This window comes from Anomalospiza imberbis, chromosome 5 (assembly GCF_031753505.1).
Source record: "Anomalospiza imberbis isolate Cuckoo-Finch-1a 21T00152 chromosome 5, ASM3175350v1, whole genome shotgun sequence".
NCBI classification, from domain to species: Eukaryota; Metazoa; Chordata; class Aves; order Passeriformes; family Viduidae; genus Anomalospiza; species Anomalospiza imberbis.
This window is the reverse complement of record NC_089685.1, coordinates 31,796,859-31,802,858: the sequence shown is the minus strand read 5'-3', so window position 1 is coordinate 31,802,858 and position 6,000 is coordinate 31,796,859. Positions and strand designations below refer to the sequence as shown.

At 43.9% G+C, this 6,000-nt stretch overlaps 1 protein-coding gene across 3 annotated transcripts in view; it reads left to right on the top strand.

Annotated features, from left to right (window-relative positions):
* The first annotated feature begins 280 nt into the window (after window positions 1-280).
* The window catches only part of TAFA2 (TAFA chemokine like family member 2), a 184,805-nt gene continuing 179,085 nt past the window's right edge, over window positions 281-6,000 (top strand). Inside the window, exon 1 of one of the 3 annotated variants that reach the window (XR_010999075.1) lies at window positions 281-1,139. The gene's annotated coding sequence lies outside the window, so the exon portion shown is untranslated. The remainder of the gene's footprint in view (window positions 1,140-6,000) is intronic. The other 2 variants (XM_068190080.1, XR_010999076.1) reach the window with 2 other exon arrangements.

Below are 6,000 nucleotides of genomic sequence, written 5' to 3'. Positions count from 1 at the left end.
CCTGCCCTGCCCTGCCCGGCCCGGCTGCTCCCTCCCCGCCCGGCGCCCCAGCCTCGCACCGCAGGGGCAGAGGGGTCCCGGGGGAGCGGCGGCGCGGCCGCCGGGGGTCCGCGCGGATCTGCCCGGCCACACGCGCCTGGGCGTAAACTTCGCACCCCCGCCCCGCCGCTCGGAGCGGAGAGGAGAGAAGGGAGAGCTGCGCTGCGGAGCGGACGGCGAGGGGAGGCGGCCCCAGCTCCAGTGTGCGCGGGCGGCAGCGGCGGGCGCTGCCGGCCGAGCCCCGCTGCTCGGTCAGACAGAACGGCGGCCGCGGGGACCTGATCCCTCGTAAGGGCTGGGGAGGAGAGCCGCGAGTGGCCGGATAAATACGGGGGAGGAGAAGGGCGTCTCTCCCTCTCCCCACCTCCCTCCACCTCCTCCCTCCCCCCCGCCGCGGAGGGCGCGCGTAGAACTGCCTCTGTCTGTCCGGGCGCTCGGGGCGTCTCCGCGCCCTTCCGCGGTGCGGTGCGCGCAGGCTGGGCGCGGGAGGCTGCTGCTGCTGAAGGTGAAGCTCTCGCTCTCCAATTACTTTTCCCAAGAGAGAGAAGGAGGCAGGAGGAGGGGGATGTCGTGCTGTGTGTGGAAGGCACACCAATCAGAGATGCTCTAACGGAGGGACTGCTGCAGGACGCGCCGGCTTCTCCTCCTTCCTCTGCCGGCGGGGCTGAATCGGGACCACGCGCAGCTGGCGTCGGGGCCGGAGCCGTACTGGGCTGCAGGACTTACCCATCTCCGCTGTTCCAATAGCTCAACCATACTTCGTCCTCTCTCTGTATTTTTTTTTTTTCCTTAATACTCTGAAATCGTGCACAAGAAACACTTCAAGTCTTCTCTCCATTCCCAGTTACTTCACCCTTCCTCTAGCATCTCTTAGCCGGATTCCTGGTGTATTCCCTGAGAGGCGGGGTGAGAGAGTCGGGCCCCGCGGACGGCTGCTGCCGAGGGGAGCCGAGCGGACGCGGCACGGCGCCGCTCCATGCCCCCGAGCGCTGGCGGGGCGCGGGGCGTGTGCCGGCGATGCCCGGGCGGTAAGGCTGGAGCTCCCCCCGGACGGGAGGCGGCCGATCGCTAGGCATTTCTAGCAAGAATCGGGACTGCAGGTAGGTGAGCGGAGCGCTTCAGGGTCGTGTGTCTGTCTGTGTGTCTGTCTGGGCGTTGGGGGGCTGCCGGGTGATACTCTTCGAGGCTGGCGGAGACCCCGCGGGCGGCGGGCGCAAGCGGCCGCGGCGGGGCCAGGCGGGAGGTGTGCGGAGCGGCTGCCGCGGGCTGCGCCCTCCCGCTGCCCTAAAGTTGGACGAAGCCGGATGAGGAGAAGAGGTGCTTTGCCGTCCTTCTGCTGGGCACCTGGAGCAGCCGGCTGCAGCCTTTCGCCGGGCGATTCTCGAGGCTTTTGTTTTTCCTTTTAATTTTCTTTGATTTTACTTAAAAGAGCAGTTCAACAGAGCCGAGAGGGAGGCGGGGGGAGCAGGGGAACCCACCCGGTTTTCATCTTTTATGGAACGGGTGGCCGCTAACTCGCAGGACCTTCGGGCACTTGGGAATTACTGTGCCCGGACGCTTTATCGGCCACCTTCAAGAGAACGGCTGGAAGAGCGGGTAGTCGCTTTCTGCGTCCTCTAAAAACAAAACAAACAAGCAAAAAAAAGCGATATAGGGAAGAGACATGGCTCCATTTTTCTCTATGTGTAGTGCTCTCCAAGTTGTGCGTGTATAGTATGAAACATACCTTGTCTATCCACGTTGCTTTTGCAGAGAAACTTTTAAAATAACCTGCTTTATTCCTGCGGAGCTGTGGGATCAGATACCAGGTTATCAATGCAAAGAATAAAGAGCAAGAGCTTGCACTGCCCTGTTAGGGGTTGCTACACATGGCTCTTCTGTATATTTAATTGCTACGGGAGTTAAAATGATTGCATAAAGCATTTAAAATCATATGTGTAGTTACAGTTCTCCCTTTCCATCTTTTGCTTGGAGCTTATCAGTATTTTTTTTATAAGTACCTCAGTTCTACCACCCTCCCCCCAGCAGACACTGGCTCAGTATTTAAAGAACCATGCTTTGACTCCTGCAGAACTGTCCATTTAAATAATAAACCTACTCAACTCCTTTCTCTGAAAACCCCATAAAGGATTCTGGGTCGTAGGGTCTTTGCACCACAGTGGATACATTTAAATTACTATTGACTAAATGATAATTGTTGTCTAGTTTCTCTGTCTTACCAACTAGTTTCAGACTTTATCATTCAGCCTACTATACGTTTAACACTTTAAAGCTACCTTATGGGCTAATTTAAGTCAAATTGAGAAATTAAGGTTTTTACCTGTAGTGTTGGGTACACACTCGAAACATAGTAGTTCAGTGATGCTAGGAGGATAGCTTAGCTGAAGTTGGGAAAGAGCATACTAAGATATTTTTATCAGAGGTGGCAAAGATTACAAGTTTCATTATACTTTTTCACATTAATTGTGTTGTCATCTCATACTGATGCCTAAATTGTTTTGTGAGTGTATAACTAACAGTAGTAAAGTAATTACTATAAATTTCACTATTAATATTTTATTTCAGAGAGCTGATGCTGCTGAAACAGTATTAAAAATAATGTGGGTTTTGTTTCACATAATCCCAATTTCCAGTAGTTATTCTTTTAAATGTAAACTACCTCAGTACCATAATTTCAGTGGAAAGCTTTGCTCAGCTGATACAGCAAATCAGATTTACTGCTCACTGGTTCTGCATATTTTTTGTACATAGAAGGTCCCTCAAAAATGTAGTATTAACTTTAGATACACTGATGGTAGTAGGTGACTGAGATAAAATCTTGATTCTGTCTTGCTGTTTTAATCAGAGAATGATGACTAAGCTGCCAGTACCTTTAATCATACTGGACACACAGGGTAACTTTTTCACCTATCTCTTATGATCTGAAGGGATCTCAGCTTTATGTGTAGATGCCTGTAGTGCACTTGATTATTCTGGTGGGGAATACATGAAAAACTTGTTCTGAATGAAAGTAAATAGATGTGTGTACAGATGGATATTGGAGATTGTTTTACTGGCAGGTTGCAAAGTGATGATTCATTGAGCCCTGTCTAGATTTACATAAAGCAAATAATACTTTACACTGAATTGTTATGGCAGAGAAAAATGTAGCAGCCTAGAAGTTTCATGATTTCATCACAGGTGATGACAGACTTGATAAAGGACATCTTTACAAATACAGGCAGTATATTTTTGGTAAGCAAAATATAACCATGAAGTTTTTAATATCTGAGCATCTTCACACCAAAATTTATTGCTGTCTGTGTTGCTACTTACCAACAAGTGTAAAGCCTAAATAATGTACTAGAAAGATGTTGCATTTATTATGTTGTATGTTTTGTTTACTATAAATAAGTAATGCAACAGTGCTTACTAGTTATCTCACTAAAGGAAATCACTGACTTGGAAGACAGAAAATCACAATAGCTAATACTCATCTACACAGAAATGTGATCACCATCTTGAAAAATTATTCTGAATGATACAACTATCAGTGAGCAGGCGGTTCTGTGACTCTGTTTTATCTTGTGCAGGATTTTATTAGAAATGCTTCATTAAATCACATTATTCTGCAGCTGTCTGCTCACTAAAATTAAAATAAAAATCAGGAAATTTATCCAGCAGAGCAGTAATATTTCCTTTGTTAAGTACTGAAAGTTCAAATAAAAGAAGACCCTTTAGCATCAGTGTGCTAGAAGCACTGAGTACATCCTGTTTTTGTGATGTATGGATGGCATTTACAGATGCAATTCATCAATGTATTTATTAGTCAAATGTCATCAAACAAAGAAGATAAATGGCAGTAAACAAAGACTGCATGGTAATTCAGAGGCTAAAGCAACAGAAGACCCGACAATATAATTAGTTAGATATTTTCAATCTGTATTTAAACATCTCATTTAAATGTCTTTCATCATTTTTCTATTGCATGTCCAAGTAATTCAGGTAGCAATAGCTTTTTATTGGAAAATATATTTTTCATTTACCTTTTGAATTTTGAAGGCATTGAGGCAAAAGTTGTGTAAGGATGAATGTAACAGAAGAGTCCTATGCCAGCAGACCTGAATACTGACCTGTCCCTGTTCACGACCATTTTTGTGTTGAGGGTTATCCCCAACTGATTTAGACTTTCATTGCTCCCTTGGAGTAGTTGCAGGTCTGACATTTTAAACCAGCTGGAGTATTTGCTCCATTATCCTTAGATCATTTAATTTAAGAGTGTGAATTTAATCCTTCACTACTTAGAAGGATTTTGCTTGTGCTTTATTTTTTTTTTTCCCCAGCATGATAAAACAATTTCATAGTATACTCAGCTTCACAGAGTCCATTGTAAGTACACACTTTCACATTTGAAATATTTTTTTAAAACAGAAGTTCACTCTTAGGGCTATTTCAACAGGAAATTTGGCTCATTGATTTGTTTTTATAAACTGTTAGTATTTACTTTGAAACACTTCTCCTCATTACTAAGTTCAGATATATAACATTCACCAGACATAGGAATGAATGTGGAAACATCAACAGTAATGTTGTTCATTTTTTGTGGTGACAGCTACAGAGCTATCTCCTTTTGCTCTTGTAGAACTTGGGAAGATAGTGGGGTTATGCTTTTTTCTTTATATACACAAGCCAGCCACTCTTGTTTGCCATATGTAGTGAGTTATTTATCAAAAGAGATAACAAAATAATAATGGCCAACTGATGTACCTTTTCATACTACTAGTGCAGAACAGTCACATTTTTAAGATAAACAATTCAAGGCATCTTCATATAGCTTCTTTCATGTTGTGTGTTTTGAAAAACACTTTGGAGATAGAAAAGAGAAAGCAAAGACCTTATACGTTACTATTAAAGTAGTATACATAGCTACCAGGTATGGCATGACACTACATAATTAGATAAAAGGATGAAGAGATGAAGTCACTGAAAAAAGCTTTCTTAGCTTTTTCTTCTGTCCGAATACATTGGTACAGTGATCTGTAGAATGCACTTCAAGCTGTTGCTTGAAGTAGCACTGGAAAATGCTTTGTATGGATTTGATCCTTAGTCCTTAACTAAACATTTATAGGAGAAGCTCCTATATGTTTTGTGGTGTGGAAGAATCATTTATATAATTGCATGTGTAAAAAGTTAGAAAATGCTTTTCCCCCTCATCTTTGAAGTTTAGCAAACCTCCTAATCTGTGCTATGTTCATAGCTTGCATTTTCTAGTTGCCTCACTTCACATCTTGCTGATCTTGTAATAGGAACCTTGAACACAGGTCTCTTGGCACCAGGACAGTGTTGTATCCAGCCGCCTCAGCTGTGAGCATCCCTTTAACAATGCCAAGGGGAAAGCCACAGGACAGGGTAGCACTCAGGTGAAAGCACACATTGCTTTTTTTGACTCCTGGGTGTTTGGTATTCTTCCATGCTTACACCAAAAATCAAAGCTAATGGGGCAGAAAGTGCTTTACATTGGCAAACTTCACAAGTTAATAATAAACAATCTCAGTTCAACAAACCTAGTTGGTTGTATAAATAGCAAAATATTAATAAACGAGTCAGTAAATATCAAACACTTTTAAAATAGGTAAATTTTTAGTCTTGGTTGTATGCTGGCCTCTCTCTCTGTGGAATATTTCTTGCCTCTTCTGTTGCTATATTAAGGTCCAGTATTTGAAGATGAGGTACTGGACTAGATGGATCACCGTCTTGATTCAATAAAGCAATTTCTTTCTTGAAATGCAAGGAGGCAGTATTGCAGTGCTGCATATTTACTTTACTTAAAAGAACCAAGCTGCAAGAACCAAACTGCAGTTGCTTAGTGTACTGATTTTGTTTTTTTTTTTTTCACTTTTAAAAGCAGGATATAAAACATTTCTAAAATAAATCTGTCAGTAACATGCAGTCTCACACCAGCTCTTTTAGAGACAGGAGCAC